The sequence below is a fragment of the Carcharodon carcharias genome, chromosome 10 (assembly GCF_017639515.1).
Source record: "Carcharodon carcharias isolate sCarCar2 chromosome 10, sCarCar2.pri, whole genome shotgun sequence".
In the NCBI taxonomy this organism is placed as follows: Eukaryota; Metazoa; Chordata; class Chondrichthyes; order Lamniformes; family Lamnidae; genus Carcharodon; species Carcharodon carcharias.
The window spans coordinates 16,899,803-16,925,076 of record NC_054476.1 but is presented as its reverse complement, the minus strand read 5'-3'; the positions used below and the strand labels follow the sequence as shown (position 1 = coordinate 16,925,076).

The following is a 25,274-nucleotide window of genomic DNA, read 5'->3' as shown; positions in this document are numbered from 1 at the left end:
AAAATGCTTTATCAAAACTATTCTTATACCAATCACACAAATTTTATGTATATTCCATCCAGAGAAATCTGCCAATACAGAAAGGCTGCAAAGATGCCGGTACTATGGAAGACCGGAGATTATAAAATGGTTTCCGAGTCGCTCCTGACCACTCCTGACATGGCCACCATGGCACACAATGTTTGTAAGCATGGGTGTGCCATGCATGTGCTGGAAACAGAATAGAAGGGTTGTGATACTACTCAGCAACTGATGCTGATATGGTGCCCGAGCTGCCATTTTGGACTTCTCTTAAACACTCTCAGCTGCATGACAGACCTGCCCCATTAGTGTTATTTAAAAGAATCACCATGGGACTTTCAAATGAGGTGCGTTTGACCTTTTGTAGCTGCAGAGTGAGTGGAAATACGTGTTCTGTGTTGGAAGAGTTTTGAAAAGTTGTTGGAGGCAGAGAGGAATGGTGCTTGACTTTTCCAAGGAGCCCTGAAGAGTTTGAAGGCCTGTCAACAGGAAGCTTGTTATTACTAATGGGAGCTATGTTGGGTGCAAGTTCTCTTACTTTTGAGAATCCAGAATAAACAATACCAAATTTTAATGTGGTTTTTGATTTGGTATTGGATTTGGAATTCCTGGCAATTTAGACACTTGCAGGTACAATTTGCAAATTCATGTGCCGTACACCTTTCTCTTTCTACTCCTAAATCAATGCAACTTGTTCCCCTTCGCACTTGAAAAGGCAGAGAGATAGAGCATAGCTAGCAGAGAGGGGAAGGTGTGCACACAGGAAAGTGGAAGAGGGTGCTCAATAGAAGACCATACTTACCTAGGGCCTTCATGGAGCACAGTTCCTACCTCAGTCTCAGTCAGGAGCAATGTTTGGGGTGGTCATAACTCATCAAGGAGGTAGTCACTGAACGATGCTACTTCCTCCAACCAGAACACCAGAACTGCAGCCGTATAGCAGGGTGAGGATGGCTATTCCAGTGGCCATGAAGATTGTCATTACCCTAAATCTCTTTGCAAGCGCATCCTTCCAGGTGGGAGACAGTGACATTACCAACTTATCACAGTTCTTTGCTACATCAGGGCAGTAACAAAGGCCCTGCATACCAGGAGAGGGAACTATCATTCAGTGACTACCTCCTTGATGAGTTATGACCACCCCAGACATTGCTCCTGACTGAGACTGAGGTAGGAACTGTGCCTTCTGTTTAACCAGAGAGGAGCAGGAAGAACAGCCAAATGGCTTTTCCAACGTAGCAGAAGTCCCAGTGTTGAAGGGAGGCATTGACCACATTTGTGTGTCTGTGCGGGTGCCACATAATAACAGGCAGATGTACTGCAATTACAAGGGGTACCAGCCCCTTAATATCAGTTAGTGTGTGACTGTGTACAGAACATCGTGTTGATTAATGCCCACTGTATTGGCAGGAGTCACACCGCTTTGGTCATGCATTGGTCAGCCATTCCTACCATATCTGAGTCATCATAATAAACCAGAGGCTGGCTGCTTGGTGACAAAGGCCACCCACTCTACACATGACTCCCCTCCATTACTTGATCACATGTGGAGAAAGTGCATACAATGAGAGCCATCTGCCCAGGAATATCATGGAGCAAACCAGTGGAGCTCCGGAACAATGATTCCACTGTCTGGAACACTTGGAGGTAGCCCTGCAGAGCATGTCTCCAAACTCATAGTGGTCTGCATCATCCTCCACAACTTGGCTCTCATGAGTGTGCAGTTTTGCCACCAGGCCTTTGATGGGGACCTCAAGATGAGGATAAGAGGAGGAGAAGGAAGGAAGAAGGCACCTGGGACCCCTTTTTCTCTGGGCAGGTCCTTCACGATCTGCAACTCAGACTCTGGCTCCTTTAAAATTTCTTTCCTGCGTCACTGCTACCCCACAATTCTCCAGACCAGGCCTGTGTGATCGGATAGGAGGGTGTGCCCTCCTACCTCCCTCCATCATGTCCCTCCTTCCTGCCCGGAGGCCAATTTTGGCCTCATCCTGCCACCACTAATACTAAATCAGTGGTAGGCAGGGAACGTGGCATCCGAGGAGACCACCTGGTGAACCTAGTTGGGTTTGTCAGTGGCCTACCAGGGGGGGTGGAGGGTCCTTCATTCACAGGCACTCTGTGCCTGATCTAGGGATCTGACATTGGGATGAGGTGGCCTTGCAGGAAGCCTGTCCCTGCCCTTGTTTCCAACCCCTGCCACCCCTCACATGCCACCCCCTTCCCGTGGCCCCATCCCGCCCACATCACTTCTATATGGGGATCCACTGGTGATCCTCATGGTAGGTCCCACTGTAGTACCGGCAGTGGGCATCGCTCCTGGTAGTGCTGCTAGTACTGGAGAGTAGCGACCTCTGATCAGTAGCTCTCAGGGACGGAATTTCCACCCCACTGGGGCTTAATTTGATGGAAGGCCCGACGCTGCCCAGGTAAGTGCTTGATTATCTCGGAATAGCATTGGGCCTCCCAGAGAAGAGCGATGCAGGACTCCTACCGATTCTCCAACTGGTGGATGAGATGCTTGTCACTGCATTAAATTCTGTCCTGTGATGCAATGGAAGTTGAGAAATCAGCAACGAGACATTGAGTCACGGCTTGTTCCACATGTATTATTATGGAGTTGGACACCACTTCCACTCTGTAAAACATGGGTTTCAAGATCTGCATGAAGCCCTGTGTCAAGTAAACGCTGGACTTTTTCATGATTCTTGGCAGTGAAGACAGGCTGTTTACCATCTCGTACACATGCCCATCAGCATTCTCCAGCTCACTGCTCATCAAAGTCCTCATCTGAGCCCTGTGCAGCAGAAATCATCTGTGATCTTGCCTCCTGGGGACCTCGCACTGGTACTATCTTTTCCCCCTGGCCTGGACCCAGTTGACTTGTGCCCAGAGTCTGACCATGTACTGATCTTTCCCCTATGTGCCAGTATCTGAACTGGTGTGCTTCTTCATCAATTGTCTGCTTTTGCTCGGGCCTTCATATTGAGGCTGAACTGTCAGGCTGCACTGTCAGGCGGTACATGAAAGCAGAAATGTAAAACAGGGGCGTTGGGATGGAGGAAGCAGGGTTGGGTCGAAAGCAAGAGGCCTATGGTCACACCAGCTGTGACTTGTCCTTCATGCCAGATAGCAGGATAAGGGTGAGGATAGATTTGAGAAGGTGCATAATGCCAGAAAACCCTGTTCTCAGCCTCAGTCAGTAATTGCCAACTCAATAATTTGCAGCACCATCTCCTGCAGAGAGCTCAGGAGAAGCAGGCATATTTTTCCCTTGCTGATTCTTGGCTATTTTCTTTTCTTATGTGTGACTTTGTCCTGCAAGAGAGGGAAAAGTGTCAGTGAGTGTGTTGTAATAAAGCTGGAATTACTTGGAAATTATGGAGTGTGGATGTGAGGCTGGCAGCATTAGTAATTGTGAAGATAATGTGGAGCATCTGAATGTTAGGCATGAGACCCAATTGTTGATTGTGTGAAGAGGGGTGTAGCTCATTGAGCAGTGAATGAGAGAGTGATTAGGATATGGTATTTGAGAATCACTGACCTTGATCACTCCTGTGAGTTCTTTGAACTTCTGGCACTGCAGCCAGGCCCTTGGAGCCAGGCTCCATGAATTGACTTCTGTGGCTATCTGCTCTCATTCCCTTCATTACATATGCCTGGATGGTCCCCTGGCCCTCTGTGGAAGCATCGACACTGTCCCCCTTTCAATCTCCTGGACAAGGTTTGCATCAGTGAACCTGGAAGTCCTCTCTTCCCTATCAAACGCAATACAATCATTAGGCATCAAGATCATTGGCATCAAAAATGAAAATTAGGCATCAATAGTCATTATTGGAGCCACCCCATATACTCACCCATGCCCTACCCACTCAGCCCCTACTCACTCAGTCACACCTTCCCCCCACACTCAGCCCCCACTGACTCACTTACGCCTTCCCTCTGCACTCAGCCACCACTCATTCACTCACACCTTCCCTACTCACTCACTCACTCATGCCTTCTCTCTCCAATCTGCCCCCAGTCACTCACTTCTTCCCTTCATACTCAGCTCCCACTCACTCACTCATGCCTTCCTTCCCCACTCAGCCCTCTTTCACTCACTCATGCTCTCCCTTCCCAATCAGCTCCCACTCACTCACTCATGTCTTCCTTCCCCACTCAGCCCCAATAAACTCATTCATCTCCTTCTGCTTCACCACCCTCCACCATCTGGGATTTCTCCACCTTGCCTGAATGTGGGAGAGCTTCCACCCCACCAACACCCTGGCTCTAATCACTATCTTGAATTGAAGCCTTTGTGGACTTGCTCTCCCCTCTGGCCCTGGTCCTGCATTCTCCGCCCTGCCTTGGACCGTATTCTCCCACCCAACCTCAGAACTCTGTTTTCCCCACCAGCCTCGGACCCACGTTATATTCCTGCTCTTGTTCCTGTGCTCCCTAACCTGCTATGATCTCGTGCTCTCTCCACAGCCTTGGATCTGCGTTCTCCCCAGCCTTGGTCCTGTATTCTGGCCCCCATACCCCCCAACCTCAGACCCGCGTTCTCTCACCTGCCTTGGATTTGCCTTCTCTCCCTGGCTTTCTGGCTCTCTTCCTGGCCTTGGATCCGTATACTCTCCCCAGCCTGGGACCTGCTCTCTCTCTCTAACTTTGGACCAACCTGTGACACGCTCACTCTCTGACCTTGGACCCATGCTCTCCCCAGCTTTGGACCCCGTTCTCCTCCCTGACTTTGGACCTGCTCTCTCTCCCCGGCCTTGAACCTATGTTCCCTCCCCAGCCTCGAACCTGCATTCTCCCTCTGGCCTCAAACACACATTCTCTCCAGACCTCGCTTTCTCCCTGGCCTCAGACCTGTGTTCTCTCCATGGATCAGGACTTGTATTGTCTTTCCAGCTTTGAACCCACTCTCCCCCTGGCCTCCGGCAGGTGTTCTGTCCCCGGCCTTGGTCCTGTGTTCTCCTCCCAGCATTGTACCTGTGTTCTCCCTTGATCTCGGACCCACGTTTGCTCCCTGGCCTCGGACCCAGGCTCTCTCCTTGGCCTTGGAACCCTGTTTGCATCCCCCCCTGCCCCCCAGCCTCGGACCAGCGTTATATCATAATATTCCTGGCCTCGGTCCTACCTCTGAACCTCTGCGCTACCGTGCTCTCTCCCCAGCCTCAGACTCGCATTCTCCTCGGCCTGTATTATCTCCCCGACCTTGGAACTATGTTCTTGCTATCTTCTGGCCTCAGACCCGCATTCTTCCCGGCCTCAGCCCTGCACCTTCACCCCAGCCTTCGGACCATGTTCTCCACAGTCTCAGTCCTGCATTCTCCACCAGGCCTTGGACCTGTGTTCTTGCCCCCTCTAGCCGCGGACTCGCATTCTCCCCAGAGCCTTGGGCCTGCATTCTCCCAGGCCTTGGTCTTGCGTTCAGCCACCCACCACCTCCCCCCCGCACCCGGTCCTTGGGCCCATGTTCTCCCCCCTTCCCCTTCCTTGGTCTGGGATCCACGTTGTCCTGGTCTTGGCCTCACATTCTTTATTCGTTTTACAACGGACTTTCCTTTCCTAATAGCGGTGGATGCTGAGACATTATCTGCCATTGAGGGCCACAATGCCCTGCAATGTCCAGTAATCTCATTTGTGCCAAAATCTGGAAATTGCAGTGTGTCTCAGTGGGTTTTGGATGATGCAGTCAACAGAATGCATGCATAACAAACTGCATCAACTGGTATTTTGAAAAATCTTTGACATAATATTGTTAATGTCAACTGATGTTGCAACTTATGCAAATTTTGTTGTGATCACTAGAACTTAGAATTTTTTCTAATGAACAATTGCTTTTGATGTCAGTTGAATGCTTTTGAGCACTTTGAAGGTTGTTAAATGATTGCAAATGTGTTTGCTTGAGCATTGTTGATGTCAATTGATAACTAATTAAGTAATTTGATTGCTACTTGACATTTCAAATGATTGCTAAGTGATCACCTTTGAGTGCAAATGATCACAAATGATGCTTGTTGAATGCTATTGAATGCAAATGATGCCAATATTTTCTGGTATGGTTTGGCTTGCTGCTTATTATTCCTTCTTCGAAAGATTTCCATATACAGTTCCACAAACTGCTGTAGCCTGAATGCTCCTCCTTTAAGAGATGCAGGCTACCTTTAAGAAATGCAGGCTAGCTGTACCTCGTGCTTGCTATGCATACACCTGGAACCCTGCTGAGCATGCAACATCAGCAGCATGTTTTGCTATAGACTGCATGCTACACTCGTGGTGTTGAGCAGGTAGCACAAAGTTTGCATGTTGTCTACCTTACTTTCACTGGGTGCAGGGTAATTGAGCATTGTGATCCCTAGACCCACTAACGGGCTTAATAGAATTGTTAGCCAGTAGAGTTATTAAGATCAGATTGAATGCTTCAAGGAATACTTTGACAGTCTAGTGTAGTTTCATTTATATATTTTCATAGTTCTGTATTATATTTCCACACCCCAATGAACATCTGAACGAACGTGTTCAGTAATAGTCAGCATAAACTAATAGAATAATTAACTACTAACATAATATTCTTGATAACATTAAATGAGCAAGATTCTTACGTATGGCAATAATTTGAAAATGGACACCTTCCCTGGGATAGAACGCAAAAAGAAATGCTTGTCTTCTTTCATTTCTACCTGGCCAAATGTCAGTTAAATGATGTCAAATATAAACACGTACAGAAAAGATTCCCAGCGATCCAAGTTATTGCCTCATGGCATGACTGAAATAATCTGTTTGTCAGTACTGGTGATGTGGTGGTGGGGTGCATTATCGGTCCTGACATTTGCCATTTTAAAATTCTGGCAAATGTCCAGTTCCTGTGGACTTGCATTATTGTATTAAGAAGAAAATGCAATGAAAAGAATGTTACTGTTAATGCAATACTGGCATCTCCCATTTAAAGCACATTATAATAGCGTGTTGTCATTTTAGCATGATTTGCAAATAATGGAACATACCTGAATAGTGCAGCCTCCATTTTATTTTAGTGCAGTTACTGAGCATACACCAAGAACTTTGTTGTAACTGTGCATGCTTGGTATATTCTTTTTAAACACACCGCTGTCTCGTTCACTGCCTCTCCTGACCCTCTCACTATCTCCTGCTTGCTGCTTTCTTCCCCCGACTTCCTCCTGCTTCATCTCTTCCTATCTGGGGAATTGATAATGGAAAGTAGGGAGATAGAGGATAAACTAAACAGGTATTTTGCTTCAGTCTTCACTATAGAGGACACAAGTAACATCCCGGAAGTAGCTGTGAATCAGGAAATGGAAGGGAGGGAGGAGCTTGGGAAAATTACAATCACCAGGGAAGTGGTATTGAGCAAATTGTTGGGGCTGTGGGCTGACAAAACCTCAGGTCCTGCCGGACTCCACCATAAGATCTTGAAAGAAGTGGCTAGTGAGATAGTTGATGCACTGGGTTTAATTTTCCAAAATTCCTTAGATTCGGGGAAGGTTCTATTAGATTGGAAAATAGCAAACATGCCCCTTTATTCAAAAAGGGGCATAGACAGAAACCAGGAAACTATACGCCAGTTAGCCTAACATCTGTCATAGTGAAAATGTTAGAAGCTATTATTAAAGATGCTATAGTAGGGCACTTAGAAACATTCAAGGCAATCAGGAAGAGTCAACATGGTTTTGTAAAAGGGGAATCATATTTAACCAGTCTACTGGAGTTCTTTGAAGCAGTCACATGTGCTGTGGATAAAGGGGAACTGGTGGATGTACTGTACTTAGATTTTCAGAAGGCATTTAATAAAGTGCCACATTGCATAAAATAAAAGCTCATGGTGTAGGGGGTAACATATTGGCATGGATAGAAGTTTGGCTAGCTAACAGGAAGCAGAGAGCTGGGATAAATGGGTCCTTTCCTGGTTGGCAGGATGTGATGAGTGGTGTGCCAGAGGGCTCAGTGCTGGGGCCTCAACTTTTTATAATTTGTTTAAATGACTTGGAAGAAGGGACTGAAGGAATGGTTACTAAATTTGCTGATGACACAAAGATAGGTAGGAAAGTAAATTGTGAAGAGGACGTAAGGAGGCTAAAAAGGGACATAGATAGGTTAAGTGAGTGGGCAAAGATCTGGTAAATGGAGCATAATGTAGGCAAATGTGAAATTGTTCATTTTGGCAGGAAGAATAAAAAAGAAGCTTATTATCTAAATGGTGAGAGATTGCAGAGCTCTGAGATTTAGAGAGATCTGGGTGTCCCAGTGCATGAATCACAAAAGGGTACTATGCAGGTACAGCAGATAAATAAGAAAGCTTATCGAATGTTATCATTTATTGTGAGGGGGAATTGATCATAAAAGTACCGAGGTTATGCTTCAGTTGTACAGGATATTGGAGTATTGTATACAGTACTGGTCTCCTTATTTAAAGAAAGATGTAAATGCATTAGAAGCAATTCGGAGAAGGTTTACTAGACTAATACAAGGAATGGGTGGGTTGTCTTATGAGGAAAGGCTGGACAGGTTAGGCTTGTATCCACTGGAATTTAAAAGAGTAGGAGGCGACTTAATTGAAACGTTTAAGATCCTGAGGGGCCTTGACAGGGTGGATGTGGAGAAGATGTTTCCTCTTGTGGGAGAATCTAGAACCAGGGGTCACTGTTTAAAAATAAGGGATCGCTCACTTATGACAGAGATGGGGACAAATTTTTGCTCTCAGAGGGTTGTGAGTCTTTGGATCTCTCTTCCTCAAAAGGCAGTGGAAGCAGAGTCTTTGAATATTTTTAAGGAAGAGCTAACCTTAATCCCACATTCCTGCTAACCCCCTGAAAGGTTATTGGGGGTTGGCAGGAATGTGGGATTGACATTACATTCAGATCAACCAGGATCTTATCGAAAGGCGGAGCAGGCTTGAGGGGCCAAGTGACCTACTCCTGCACCTAATTCATATGTTTGTATGTACATATGTTCGTATGTTCCTTCTCCTGACTTCCTCCTGCCTCCCACTTGCAGCCTTCCTTTCCATCCTGCTCATACATTCCCACCCCTGTTCCTCACTCCCACTCGCCACTTCTCTCTCCTGACCTTCTCATTCCCTCCTGCTCGCTGCTTCCTCCTCCTGACACCTTGCTGCTTCCCACCTCCGTCTCCCGACCTGCTCACACCCTCCTACTCACTGCTTCTTCTTCCGGCCCCATGGGTGCTTCTTGCTCGCTGCTTCCCTCTCTCAACCTGCTCACTGCTTCCCGTTCACTACCTTGATCGCCACCCCTCTGCCAAGCCTTCGTTGTGAGAGAGGACTCGGGAGTGTGGCTGCAAGAGTGATGTAGCAAGGGGATTGGGGGAGGGGTAGCAAGTGGGAGGGAGCGAAGGAGGTGGCAAGGGGAGGTGCAAGTGGGAGGGAATAAGGGGGTTAGGAGAGGGGTGGTCAGCGTGAGGGAGAAAATGAGGTGGTGAGCCAGGTGACGAATGGCAAGGAGCGAGCTGGTTGGGATTGGGAAGTGCAAAGCAGGAGGGAGCAAGCAGTGATTGCCAAAGATGTTATGAACAAAAGGACAAAGGGGTGGTAATGGTAGTGATACTAGCTAAAGGAGGTGCTGATGGTGGCATTATGGTCAGAAATCAGAATGTGATAATAGCAGGACAAGGGTAAGCACTCTGGAAAGAACAACTTGAACAAGTGACAGATGGCCCTTGAATATTGAAAAAAGGGGAGAGTTCATGGTATGAACTTGTTGAACTCAACGTTAAGTTTGGAAGGCTGTAAAGCACCTAATCGGAAGATGAGGTGCTGTTCCTCCAGTACGTTGGATTTCACTGGAACATTGTAGCAGACCAAGGATGGACATGTGGGCTTGGGAGCAGGATGGTGTGTTGAAATGACAAGGTACAAGAAGGCCTGGATCATGCTTGCGGACAGACCGAAGGTGTTCCGCAAAGCAGTCACCCAGTCTGCATTTGATCTCTTCAATGTAGAGGAGACCGCATTGGGAGCAGCGAATGCAGTAGACCAAATTGAAAGAGATGCAAGTGAAGCACTGCTTCATCTGAAAGGAGTGTTTGGGCCCTTGGATGGTGAGGAGGGAGGAGGTAAAGATGTTGCATCTTCTCTGATTGCATGGAAAGGTGCCGTGGGAGGGGATGAGGTGTTGGGGGTGTTAGAGGAGTAGACCAGGGTGTCCCGGAGGGAACGGTCCCTACGGAATGCCGACAGGGAGGGGTGAAGTGGTGATGTGTTTGGTATGGCATCATGCAGGAGTTGGCGGAAATTGCGGAGGATGATCCTTTGAATGCGAAGGATGGTGGGGTGAAAAGTGAGGACAAGGAGGACCCTATCATGTTTCTGGAAGGAAGAGGAAGATGTGAGGGCAGAGCCGCGGGAGGTGGGTTGGACACGGTTGAGGGCCCAGTCAACCTCAGTGGGTGGGAAACCTCAGTTAAGGATGAAGGAAGCCATGTCAGAAATGTTTTGGAAAGTGGTATCATTGGAACAGATGCAATGGAGGTGAAGGAACTGAGAAAATGGGATGGAGTTCTTACAGGAAGCAGGGTGTGAGGAGCTGTAGTCAAGGTCGCTGTGGGAATTGACAGCCTTGTAATGAATATTGGTGGACAGTCTATCACCAGAAATTGAGACAGAGAGGTCAAGGAAGGGAAGGGAAGTGTCGGAGATGCACCATGTGAAGGTGACAGAGTGGTGGAAATTTGAAGCAAAATTGATTAATTTTTCCAGGTCCAGACGAGAGCATGAAGCTGCACTGAAACAGTCATTGATGTACTGACGGAAGAGTTGTGGGTGGGGACCTGAGTAGGAATGGAACAAGGAATGTTCAACATACCCTATAAAGGGACAGGCATAACTGAGGTCCATGCAGGTACCCATAGCCACACCCTTTATTTGGAGTAAGTGAGACAAGTTTAAGGGGAAATTGTTCAGCGAGAGAACAAGTTCAGCCAGACGGAGGAGAGTGGTGGTGCATGAGGATTGTTCGGGCCTCTGTTCAAGGAAGAAGCGGAGAGCCCTCAGACCATCCTAGTGGGGGATGGAGGTGTAGAGGGATTGGACATCCATGGTGAAGGGGAGGCAGTTAGGGTCAGGGAACTGAAAATTGTTGATACGATGTAGAGCATCAGAGGAATTGCAGATGTAGGTGGGAAGAAACTGGACAAGGGGAGGGAGAATGGAGTCAGGATAGGAAGAAATGAATTCCGTGGGGCAGGAACAGGCTGACAAGATCAGTCTACCGGGACAATCCTGTTTGTGGATTTTGGGGAGGAGGTAGAAGCGGGCTGTCCAGGGTTGGGAGACTATGAGGTTGGAAGCTGTGGAGGGAAGATCTCTAGCGGAGATGAAGTCAGTGACAGCCTTGGAAACAATGGTTTAGTGTTCAGTGGTGGGGTCATGGCCCGGGGGAGGAAGGAGGAAGTGTTTGAGAGTTGGTGCTCAGCCTCTGCAACATAGAGATCAGTACGCCAGACAAAACAGCACCACCCTTGTCAGCCAGTTTGATAATAAAATCAGGGTTGGATCTGAGAGAATGGAGTGCAGCAAGTTCAGAAGGAGACAGGTTAGAGTGAGTGAGAGGAGCACAGAAATTGAGACAGCCGATGTCACGACAGTTCTCAATGAAAAGATCAAGTGCAAGTAAGAGGCTAGAGGGAGGGATCCAGGTGGAGGGAGAATACTGGAGGCGGGTGAAAGAATCTGTTGAATGCGGGAAGGGCTCCTGCCAAAGAAGTGAGCATGGAGACGAAGGTGGCGGAAGAAGAGTTCCGCTTTCCGGACTTAACTTTGAGTTCAACAACTTCAGACCATGAATTGTCTCCTCCATCTTTACCCCTTTTTTATCCCCTTTTGTCAGTATTCATTTTCGGTTTTTAACTTTTATGTTTTTTCATTTTTCATTTTTATTTTTTATCCACTTATTTTTTTTTTCATTTTTATTCATTGTTTTATCCCCACCTTTTATCCTATTTTCAATTTTTTTCCCACCACCGCCTCCTCCCCCTACCCCACCCCCACAAGGGCCATCTATCACATGTTCATATTGTTCTTTCCAGATTGCTTACCCTTGCCCTGCTATTTTCATATTCTGCTTTCTGACATTAATGCCACCATCAGCACCTCCTTTAGCCAGTACCACTACCATCAACAACCCTTTGTCCTTTCGTTCATGACATCTTTGGCAATCTCTCCTTTGCCCCCAGCTATCGCTGACCTTTTATCCAGCTTCACCTGCTCCACCTACCTTAAACAGTATAAATTTCATCACATTTTTACTTCTCTTTAGCTCTGAAGGACAGTCATGCAGACTCAAAACCCTATTTTTCTCTCCACAGATGCTGTTAGACCTGCTGAGTTTTTCCAGCACTTTGTGTTTTTGTTTTAGATTTCCAGAATCAGCAGTATTTTGCTTTTATATTAGTGAGCAAGGGGTGTTGGGAGAAGGAAGTGGCGAGTGGGAAGCGGCAAGTGGGAGGTAAGTAGAAAAGAGTAGTTAGTTACTAAGAGTAGGAAGTTATTAAGAGTAGTGGATTAGTAAAAGTATTGTGTTGAAAGAGGATTTTTGGGCCAGTTACAATAAGTCAGCCAGATACCTTTTTCATGTAATAATTACAGGTCAGCAACCCACCCTTACTACATGGTTTCTTTTGGGAAAGTGATTTTCGTTTATTGTGTTTTCACTTAGCATGCCATTTTTTTTCGAATACATTAGGTGTATTGTGTTTGCTTTCACATTTTCAGTCTTCCTATAAGATGTAGCATTTCACACAGGAAGTAGGCAGATGATGTAACTCAAGACCTCAGCAAAACATACCGGCATTGAATATGACATGGCAAATGGCTTCCTTCTATGCTGCGGCCATTCTATATTTCTACATCTCCTGTGTTGGCTTCTGTAAAATGTGTCAAAGCACTTGATTCTTTCTCCGACTTTCTTTTCTTTGTTTTGGGAAACTCCTGTCTCTGCTTTTTGCCTCTCCCAAGTGACACAGTAGAAATTAGAAACATGTTAAGTGAGGAATGACTGATTTAAGCCTATGCTCTGGTACTCTGTGACAGTGTTAAAGCTTTGACACATTACACCACAGTGCTGTTTCATAGCAGTATGTGTTGATAATCTACCAACAATTTTTGTAGCCAGTGTTCAGCCACCTATGTATTTTGCTTTTAACTGTACTCTTCCAAGGCAGGCAATAACCTCCATGTGGTGAAGACATTACTTTCTCAGTTTGCATTTACCATCTGGCAATCTCATTTTCTTACCTGGGGTAGTGAAATTTAACTCTGATCTCCAGGCAATTGAAAACATAATAGCGTCAATTTGCCTTTTCCCAACAGAGGTGCATATTTGTACAAAGTTGGATACTAATGTAATTTGTATGTTGGTTTTCCTGGCATGTGACGGTTATTGCACATTGGAATGGTAATATTTAAGCTAAGTCGTGAGGCCAATTGTGCAGATTGGTTGGCCCATTTCATCTTTGCTATTGGGAGGAAATGCTGCTTGGATGGCACAAAGGCAAGTGTCAATCCCTCCAACTTTTTCTCTGCTTTATAACAAATATAAAATTGCATATAAGTAAACGGGCTAATCCTTAACTGTTTGCACACTTAAAATTCATTTTAATAATTTAACATAAATATATATTTAGCTGCAAATAGTGTTTCATTTTAATAGCTTGAACACAAGGAAAAAATAATTTGATGGACTTGTACTTCCGACCCATTGATTATTGAATTGCATGCTTATCCTCCTGTGTTGTATTTTCTTCCCACAACTTACTTAGATGAAAGTGTTCATGAATGGTATCATTCAGCCAGGAGCAAGCTACATGGAAGAATCAGGCTGACCATATTTCAGCTCATGTATTAAGCAGTGAGGTTGGAGCAGATAATAATTTGTCCTAGCAGGAGAATCTTCCCAGTGAAAAAATAATTCATCTAGATTTTAACTTATAGCAACCTGATTTTGGTAAGGCACGAATACTAGAATTGATGGGGTGATTTTTAACTTACTTGTCTATCTGCTAACCAGATTTCGAGTATCACTGATTATCAAAATCTTATTTATTATAATACCAGGATGACAACTGAAAATTACCTGTTTATTGATGGGGAGGTGGTGGTATTGTCTCTGGACTGGTATTCCAGGGCTCAAGGTAATCCCACTTGAATGCAATAAAAATCTGACCATTGCTGATTGTGATCAAAATCCATCTGGTTCACTAATGCCCTTTAGGGAAGGAAATCTGCTGTCCTACATGTGACTCCAGACCTACGGCAATGTGGTTGGCTCTTAAGTGCCCTCTGAACAAGCTACAATGCCCACATCCCATGAATGAATAAAAAAAAATGCAAGTTGCAATGTACCATACAATACAACAATGTATAAGGTTCAAGATAGTTTTTCCAAAATTGTAATCAAGTATGCATGTAGCACACACTTTAAAACATGAAAAGATCCAACATTTTATTTTTGAAAATATTACGACAATTTTTCTGTAACTCCAGTAATAAAAATATCCAATAATACCATAAGGCTTAGGAGCAGAAGTAGCCATCGAGTCTGCTCTGCCATTTAATGAGGTCATGGCCGATCTGATAATCCTCAACTCCGTTTTCCTGTCTTTTCCCCATAATACTTGATTCCCTTACTGACTAAAAATCTGTCTATCTCAGCCTTGAATATACATAATGAGCCAGCCTCTACAGCTCTCTGCGGCAAAGAATTCCACAGATTCACTACACTCTGAGAGAAGAAATTCCTCCTTATCTCTGTCTTAAATGGGCGATCCCTTACTCTGAGATTACACCCTCTGGTCCGAGACTGTCCCACAAAGGGAAACAACGGGCATAATTTTACATTCGTCAGTTGGGCGGGCAGCTGATTGCCGCTGGCAAAATGGACCCTGCCGCCATTTTCCGCGGGCGGGCCAATTAAGGCCCGCACCGCGGCTTTGCAACTCCCATGGAGAACGGGAAAATAGTTCGCTGGGGCGGGCAGCCTCAGACTGCCGGTTCCAATGGGGAGGCCAGCAACCTGTTTAAGAGTGGCCAGGCAGCCTGCTTGAAGCAGTGCACCTTGGCCACTCAGAGAGATAGAAATGCTCCAAGGAGGTCAGAGGAGGAGGAGGAGGTGGAGGAGGAGGGGGCAGGCTACAGGGAAGGCCAGCAGGGGGCCACTGTGCACCCAGATTCTCGGACACATGCCTTGCTGTCCTCCTGGGAGAGGTGGGCCAGCGACGTGATGTTCTGTATCCTGAGAATGGGAGGAGGAGGGTCCCCCATGTTATCAGCCAGGCGTGGAAGGAGGTGGGTGAGGCTGTAAGTGCCCATAATGACGTCAGATGCACTGGCACACAGCACTGAAAATGATTCAATGATTACCTGTGCTCCGGATGGGTGAGTACCATGTCTGTCTGGGCTATTTAAGGCAGAATGCAGCCTTAGCCTTTGCCAACCACCACCCACCCCCCCCCCCCACCCCCCCATCCCCACCCCCACCATGTATGGCTGCTGCTACTGCATAGGGCATCCGTCGCACGCTGGATGGGCAAATGGGTACAATGCTTACATCAGCCTCAGTGGTTGAGGAGAAGAAGGGCTTTCTGCGCAGCATATGTTGGTTTCTGTGGCATTTGAGTAGTTTGGGGGCAAGCTGCAGGTAGACACATACTCAGAACTCCAACACATGTCATATTGACATGGTCCAAGGGGTGCCTCAAGGTTTTTGGGCAAGTCCCATCTGCTGGCATCGGCGCTGCACCTATTTGATCCTCCTTTCCATGGGTGCTAGGACTCATGTGCTACTCAAAGTGATGGACGCCGAATGTCTCCAAGGGGATCGTTGGGGGAGGAGTTTGGGACCAACCATACTATCTTCTGGGGACACATCAGTAGTAGTGTGGACAGGAGCTGCTGGAGGCCTCAGATGGCCCACTGTGGTTGGGGTGCGGCATGTGTGTGGAGAGTACATGAGCGACCTGCCCCAATAAATCCTCTTATCTGTTTTGCAGGCAAAACGTAACCACAATGCCTGGGAGCGCATGAGGACTGGTGGTGGGCGCGGCCTCCTCCAGTGCCTCACCCCATTCAAGAAGCAGGCCATGGAGCTGGGCTGGAGGCAGGAGGCCAGGGCAGCTGGGGGCGGCGAGGCTGGGGTCCAGCGGGCAGGTATTTGAGGTCCACAGTCCTATCAACTCTGTGTGCCCACCATCCAAACCACTGATGGTTGCTGCAATCGTTAATGCTGCAACAATGCTCATTCACTGACTGAGGCATTCTGATGTCTGGGTCATTCAGGAGGGACCCTTGTCCCCTTGAGGAATAGCCTCTCCACCACCTTCCAAAGTCACCTTATCCCATTTGTGACCACTATCACCATGGTCTCACATGCCATTGGATTGCTGCTGCACACCCAAGGTCTTATTTCATTTTTGGGGGTTTGAGACCTCTTGCACCCTTTCAGCCAGTGCGCCCCACATTACTCTGTCCAGAAGGTCCTCAGCACCTCACCTGTGAATCTCATGGCACTCAACTTAGATGAATGCCACCATGTTACTCATCCCTGTGCCAAGGGGAAATGTTGCCTTCTGGCCAGCCGGTCTATAGCCCTCCTTACAGAATGAAGGGCAATAATATGACCTCTTAATCTCCTGAGTTCAGCGGAAAATGACACAACTGTTTGAAATGTTTCCTCAGCCGCGCAACTATCCAGGCAACAATGCATCCACATCAGATACCTCTGCACTCTCCCCACTCCTCTGGCTCTTTACAAGCCATGTGCCATTCATGAGGTCATCTAACCAGCCTGTGGTGTTTAATGCTTCCGGCCCATCCTTTTGGACCTCACCAAAGTTCTTCTTTTAAGGGTCTTTAAGAGTGAGCTACATATGAGGCTGGGAGGGAAAGGGATGAAAGGTTGAAGTGAATGTACGCTAACTGATGCACTGTCCTTGTTGTTAATTTCAGCATCATCACCAGAGCGACCCACACATCCTCAATGCAGCCCCCCTCCACCCACACCTGAGGGGCAACATGTGCAACTTGCGGCACATCATTTCCGCCAGCCAGGCACCAGCACAGATACACACACCTCAGGGGGGACTTTACCGTCGGCTAGTGTCCCTTGTCACAGTGGAGAGGGCACATCACGATCGCTGGAGGATATGGTAGGGGCAGAGAGTGCCAATGGCTCCAGCAGCCGAAGGGGTGCTGGGGACGAGGCATATGCTAAGTCCAGCACTGATGACGTGCCTCTGGAGTTGTCCCCATTGCAGCAGCTGCAGGAAAGGTGGCAGGAAGCCTGTTTGCATCTGGCAGTGTTGCATGAGAGAATGGTTCGGTTGCTCTCTGAGACGGAGGAGTCTAGACAGAGTGCATGCAAAGAATCCGCCCTCAGGGCAGAGCATCAGGATTCCTCCCATGAGAGATTGGTGACTCTCATAGAGAGGGGCTTCCATCAAATAGATCAAAATATGATTGGGTTATGCTCTGACCTGCAAGCCCTCACAGCAGTACTGGCCACATATGGTGTTTACTATTGTGGGAGATGTTGTGGACGTCAAGCACCGGCACTCGGTGCCCATGCTTCTGCGGTGCGCAGGGAGGTAGATTTGGACCACACGTCGACGCAGCAGCTGCCTGCCGTCATTGCAAGCTACTCTCGTTGTGCTCCAGATGAGGACAGCAGCTCCTCCACCCCTCTGCCAGTCAACATTGCTCCCGTTGAGGCTGTGACAACTGGGGAGGTGCCAGTTCAGGAGCTGGCCGCTCCCTCTCAGGCAGGGCCATCACAGGCTCCACGGGCCACAGGACACCCGCCAAGGTCATCTAGGTCAATAGGACAGCAGAGTCAGCAGGCTGCCTCACAAGCCACTCCAAGTGATGGGGCGGCACCTAGACATAGCACCTGGAAACAGAAACATAAGGCACCTTAAACACTCCCCAGGTATGTCACTGGTGATTTTGTGTTGACCTTAGAATAGGGACCCCTTTTTGTAACATTGTTGAATAATCATGTGGGCTTTGATTGTGGACAGAATAAAGTCCACCTTTATCACCATGGCTGAGCGTCTTTTCATTGTGGTGCTTTTTCCATTTTCACATAATTATCATGAGTGTTAGAGTGGACATTGATGTTTCTGTACTAAGGCCTTATTTGCAGCTGATCAGGTGGAAGAGATAGCACCTAAGTGCTACATGTGGAAGTTTCAGGCAATGCTGCTCTTGCTGATCTATGTGTGTGGAGCTAGCTGAAGGTTCTTTGAATTAAATTGTCCTGGGTGTCCCTGCCTCCGTGGTGTAAAAGCGGGTTGTCTTTTTGACCCTCATCATTGCCCTGTGCTTCCTGCTTAACACAAGTGTGGACAGCTGATTGGGAGACACCCCAAAGATCACCCACTGAGCCCTGGAAGGAGCCAAAGGCATAGAAGTGGAGCGCAACTGTAAGCTTCAGAGCCGCTGGCATGGGGTGTCCACCCACACAGTTAGGGGAGATCTTAGGATCAATTACCTGACAGATATAGTTGACTGCCTCCCTTGAGAGTCGGAGCCTCCTTCAGCACTGCACCTCAGTCATATTGAGGTAGCTGCTTCGCTGCCTGTATACCCTGGCAGCAGGATAGTGGCGTCGTCTGCGGCCACTTGCATCTTGGACAACCTCTTGGCCCTGTGCCCCTTGTACCTGCACCTGGACACCCAAAGGTTCCTCCCTTGGACGCTGATTGTCCAGTCCTAGCTTCCTCCTGATTCTATCCCTCCCTTCCTCCTCAGGGGAGCTGCCTCCACTGGAGAGGTCAGAACCCATTGCCCCAGGCTAAATGGAGGCCTCCGGAAAGCTGCAAGGCAGAAAAAGAATGCTGTCTGCAGAGTGCTTTCACTTTACACAAAAAGCTCTTGGACATCGATGAGAACTACTCACAATCACACAGGTATGTTTTAAACACTTTCATCAATTATAACTTCGTTAAAAACATGAACAACCCCTCTGAGTCCACATATCCCGACATTGCAAAAGTTTTCTTAAATATTCTCCTACCCGCCTTCCCGTTGGGCCCGTGCACTGACCCAAAGTTCACACAGGCCCCTCAAAATCGTACACAATTGGCAAGTTAAGGGGCTTAACGAGCCCTTCAATTAATGGCGGGTGAACTGATCACACCCGCCCACCGAAATATCGCGATTGTGCGCGCTGACATTGGCCCGCTCGCGCGACATCAGCATGTGTCATTTTACGCGCTGACATGCGGGCTATGCCATCCGCATGTCAGCCGGAAAATTCTGGCCAACCTCTTAGCATCTACCTTGTCAAGCCCCCTAAGAATCTTCTATGTTTTAATAGGGTCACCTCTCATTCTTCTAAACTCCTCCTGTCCCACAAGCAGTGCTAGAGATACACATAGCTGTTTGATCCGGCTGCTTCCATTTCCATTTTCTTATTGGGGTTCTCAAACCTTGGGAAACCTGACCAGTCAGCATTCAAATTAAATCAGGTTTCCAACTTCACTGTGGAAACCTGATTTAAATATTATTATGAAGTGACTTGCATCTCGAGTGGAACACAAAGTGCACATGATATGTAGCAGATTAGTTTTCATCTTGCAATTTTTCATTTTTAACCCCACCTTCCACCATGACCTTCTGCAGCCTGTTGTGGTGGTGGCTGGGGAGGGGGAGGAGGATTGGTTAATATCAACCTCATGTCACTGACCATGGTCTTTTCGTGTCAATAAAAATAGAATCTAGACCCTGATCACTATGTATACTAGTAAGCAAATGTCATTGTATTGGGGAAGTTTAGACCAATTAGATTCCTTAAAGTCCAACTGAAATGTTAGCAGCTGTTGCTGTGAATATATACCACAACAAAGTTTATCAAAGAAATATTTGAAAAGTTTACTTGCATGCTGATAATCATTTTTACTTGGTCTAGCATAATTGATCAATGACTGGGATGATGCCATTACATCATCACGGGTGTCATTGCATAATCCTCTGCTTTCAAACCTTAGAAATACTTTACAACTGCTGAACCTTTTAAACATATTTGTGTGCCATTGAAAAGGGCTACACTTTACCAGACCTTGCTAACAAATCATCTGACCCTGTAATAATCTTTCATTTTCGGACACACATCGAACATCTGTACTGAAATTAACCTGATCTTGACTTTAACAATAAATTCAGTGCTCAATGTTATGTATTATATCTAAGCCATGTTGCTTTTGTGTCTGATTCCCCACTGGGTGCCCTGAATTTACCCTATGGTTTCATGCTGTATTTAACCTGAGAGGGCTTGCTCCAATTGTAGTGATGATCTGCCCAAGAGCAGGTCCTCTGTGCTTATTTCTCCATGCTTTCTGGTCTTGCATTTCCTTTTCAGTTGCTTATAAGAGCCTCCCATTTTCAACTTCAATGAGCAATATTCTTGGGAAAAGAATTCATGAGGTAGTTTCTTGTTGCCTCCTCATGTATGCATGTGTGCTTAAGGGAAACACAAGTTTTCCTCCTGAAGGATCCCCTGCCTGTAATCAGCCATTGTCCCTTGAGGTTCTAGCTCTTCTGCCATTATCACTGAAAACTTGCTGTTTCTGCCATTGGCCATGACTCATAGCTCTGAGCATGGGATCCTTACATGAGCCTGGGCAACTCACAAAAGGACAGGGACAACCAACCCCTGAGATCTTAAATGACTCTACTGTCCTTTTGCTTCAATCATTTGTGCAGAAATAAATCATTCTTCATTGCTTAGCATTCCCATTTATCATTAGTCAAGATTATCCTGCTTATACTAGACACCAACATGGCAGCATCAAAGCTGAATACTCAAAGCTGGCATTTGTAAACTCCCCACTAATCACAATCATTTGTTCCAAATAGTTTGTAAAGCCAACAGTGACACTTAAAAAATATGGAATAGTGTGAGATTATGCTAAGTGAAAGGTTAAAACTCTGTTATATTACTGCATTCCAGCCAGATTACATCTTGTTTCAGAGTATGAGTGTTTTTTAAAAGATTTGATCAACTTTTTACATGCATGTGTGTCTGTGTTTGTAGTTAACATAATGCGCTTGCGACATTAAACAATGCTATCTCAGGCAGATTCACAACAGTCAATGTTATTTAGAAGTGTGGGAGGTAAATTTCAGCAGAGATTCTCCCATGCCTCCATCATAACTTTAGAAGAGCCATGGAAATCTGAAGAGGTGGCTTAATCTCCACAGAACATTCCCCCTGTAAATGCTTAAAATTTCAAAAAAATCAGTGTTTGTGGCTCAACCTCACCCATCCACATATTTCATTCTGAGTTCTGAAGCAGAGTTATACTGGGCTCTGTTTCTCTCTCCACAGATGCTGCCAGACCTGTTGAGTTTTACCAGCACTTTCTGTTTTTATTTAACATATTTCATTCATTTACCTGTACCACCCTCTGACTATGTGATTGATCTTGCGCTGGGAAGCACAAAGGCCCAGATTTTGAGGTCAGCTGTGAAGTGAAGGTGTTCGCTACCGATCTGAAAAAAAGCTGCCAACAAAGATCTAGCAATCTCTGTGGCATAGATTTCACTTTTCTCAATGTTAATTTAATTCCAGCATTAGCCATAGGGAATCTGCAACAGTGATGTCATCAAGCAGGCTAAGCAGCCAATCACATTAAAGAATTCCCACAGAGGGTAAACTAGTAAGTGAAAAGTACTGATTATCCTTCATTTTTTAACCATTTTGTAGAGATTAAAGTAAAGATTGAGACATACACATGTGAATATGATAGTGGTTGAAATTTCACAAAATTTCTAAAAAGAATATTATTTAATGATCTATGCAATGTTCTTATCATGATAGAGAAAACCACACTCATAAAGTAGGTCCTGAATTTTTTGAATGAAGGGGTCTCACTTCATGCCATCTGAAGAGTTGGCAGGGAACATATCCATGCAAATTCTGAGTGCCCTGCAGTCATTTCACGTTCGAATGAGCATTAAGTGGCTGCAGGCAGAACTTGTGCCCTTCACTCAAGAGGAAGTCCCACCTTAGAGAGCTGCTGGCCAATCTGATTGGCTGGCAGCTCTCTAGTCCCTGCATCAACAGCGCTGCAGTGGACAGAAGAAGAAATACAAGAGGATGTTGGAGCCTAAGTCCGGGCACCGGAGGCCCAGGTAAGTTCAAGGGGTCAAGAGCGAGGAGGGAAGAGAAGGCCTGGGGGATACGAAGGGGCTCTCGGGCTCTCGGGGAAGAGGCCAGAGGGGAGGAAAGTCCAGAGGCCACTGGACTTTAAGGGGGTAGGCTCCCGACTTCAGAGGGGGCTTCTGATGGAGGTGCCACACCCCTTTTCCCACCAGAGTTGTAACTCTGTTCCTTTTCGGGCCTTCCCCACAGAAGCTCAATCCTCCCGCCAGCCTAAAAATTGAGGCTAGGTGGGAAACGGCCCTTAAGTGGCCAATAATTGGCCATTTAACGGCCTCAATTGGGGCATGGGTGGGCTTCCCGTCCGAGGCCTTGCCCGCTTCTATGTAAAATCGCTGTATGGCCGGGGCGAGCAGGAACCTGGAGGGAATCTCATCCCTTCAATTTCACGCTACCCCCCCCCCCCCCCCCCCCCCCCCCCCCCCACCTACAAGCCCGCCAGCAGAGGAGTGTAAATTTCTGGCCTAGGTTTTTCAGGACTGGTGAAATTCTTCAGCAGTAATTATGACTTAGTATGCTGTTAGTAACCCAGTTACACCTTATTCAACAAGACTTAACTTTTTCAAGGGTTTTTACCATGAGACAAATAGCATAAAATGTAGACATTTATGTCAAATCAAGCAATTTCTAATGTTTCCACCTATGAGGACTTCAACAATACACCCTGTGGAAGAGTGGGAATCTCTACAGCAATCTCCACATTTAACTGTGCATGTGTGGATGCCCCAAATTGCTGTCAGTTTCACAATTGTAATGACAGTTTTGCCATCATTACGACCTCAAATTCTGGGCCATAGTTTTATAATGTTGATAAAAAGAACAGTTTCAAATGCAGTGCTGGTTTCAGTTGCTAATCTGGAGCCAACATTGTTTACTTCAGTGACCGTCTACCTCATTAATTTGGAAAGTGATTCAGCCACTTTTACTAGGAATATTGTGCAGAATTAATGTGAGCACTTGAATTCAATATAAAAATCATAAGATAACAACAGCATGAATCATTCAAGAACCCAAAATGTTAACAAAGCAATAGAATCTGTTTAGATCAAACAAAGAAGTGAAAATAACCGTCCTACAAAGATTCTATGGCTACAGAACATCACTTGATTACTCTTTGGGAAGAACTTATAGGTAGATGGATGGGCACGATCGGCGGGATTGGCCGGGGAATGGACCGCCAACAACGATCGGTCCCCAACCGCGATTTCATGCTGGCTGGCCAATTACCATCCAGCCAGTGTGGAACGCTGCTGGGGTGGGGGTGGAAAGAGATGGGCGCTGATGTCAGGGCGGGCATGCGCTGACAGAAAGCTCCCGAAGGCAGACAGCTGTCTCAGGGAGTGGAAGACATGAAAAGCATTAAATAAAGTTTTTAAAATCAGGAATAAAATGTGCAAGCATCATAATCAGTCACCTGAACATATACATGATAAAAATCCTGCCTGCAGATTTTTCTTTTTCTTTCATTTAATAACAGAAACCTCATCCCACCCTTGGATGAGGTTTCATGAAAAATGCAAAGTCTGCCGGCCGATTCGCCCGTTCACTAACTGTAAGGTTGGATGGACCATGAAAGATCAGAGACAATTGAACCTTAAATTACCTTAACAAAAACAAAAATACCTGGAAAAACTCAGCAGGTCTGGCAGCATCCACGGAGAGGAGCACAGTTAACGTTTCGAGTCCGAATGACCCTTCAACAGAATTAAGTAAAAATAGAAGAGAGGTGAAATATAAGCTGGTTTAAGTAGGGGGGAGTTGGTGGGACAAGAAGAGCTGGATAGCGGGCCAGTGATAGGTGGAGATAACCAAAAGATGTCACAGACAAAGGGACAAAGAGATGTTGAAGGTGGTGATATTATCTAAAGGAATGTGCTAATTAAGGGTAGAAAGCAGGACGAGCAAAGTACAGATAGCCCTAGTGGGGGTGGGGTGGGGGGAAGGGATCGAAATAGGCTAAAAGGTAGAGATAAAACAATGGATGGAAGTACACTTAAAAATAATGAAAGTAGGTGGGAAGAGAAAAATCTATATAAATTATTGGAAAAAACAAAAAGTAGGGGGAAAATTGGAAAGGGGATGGGGATGGAGGAGAGAATTCATGATCTAAAATTGTTGACTCAATATGCAGTCCAGAAGGCTGTAAAGTGCCTAGTCGGAAGTGAGGTGCTGTTCCTCCTGTTTGCGTTGAGCTTCACTAGAACAATGCAGCAAACCAAGGATGGACATATGGGCAGGAGAGCAGGGTGGAGTGTTGAAATGGCAAGCGACAGGGAGCTCTGGGTAATGCTTGCGGACAGACTGAAGGTGTTCTGCAAAGCCGTCACCCTGCGTTTGGTCTCTTCAATGTAGAGGAAACCGCACTGGGAGCAACGAATGAAGTAGACTAAGTTGAGGGAATTGCAAGTGAAATGCTGCTTCACTTGAAAGGAGTGTTTGGGCCCCTGGACGGTGAGGAGAGGGGAAGTAAAGGGGCAGGTGTTACACCTTCTGCAGTTGCATGGGAAGGTGCAGTGGGAGGGTGATGGAGGAGTGGACCAGGGTGTCCCAGAGGGAACGATCCCTGTGGAATACCGCCAGGGGGGGTGAAGGGAAAATGTGTTTGGTGGTGGCATCATGCTGGACTTGGCGGAAATGGCGGAGGATGATCCTTTGAATGCGGAGACTGGTGGGGTGATAACTGAGGACAAGGGGGACCCTATCATGTTTCTGGGAGGGAGAAGAAGGTATGAGGGCGGATGCGTGGGAGATGGGCCGGACACGACTGAGGGCCCTGTCAACCACCGTGGGTCGAAAACCTCGGTTAAGGAAGAAGGAGGACACGTCAGAGAATATCACCACTTTTATCCTTTAGATAATATCACCACCTTCAACATCTCTTTGTCCCTTTGTGACATCTTTTGGTTATCTCCACCTATCACTGGCCCTCTATCCAGCTCTTCTTGTCCCCCCCCGCCTTAAACCAGCTTATATTTCACCTCTCTTCTATTTTTACTTAGGTCTGTTGAAGGGTCATTCAGACTCGCAACGTTAACTGTGTTCCTCTCGGCAGATGCTGCCAGACCCGCT

The 25,274-nt window shown here is 46.6% G+C and overlaps 1 protein-coding gene across 1 annotated transcript in view; it reads left to right on the top strand.

Moving 5' to 3' along the window:
• The window catches only part of LOC121283332 (growth arrest-specific protein 2), a 213,055-nt gene that overhangs the window by 43,524 nt on the left and 144,257 nt on the right, over nucleotides 1–25,274 (top strand). The gene's annotated exons all lie outside the window — the stretch shown is intronic.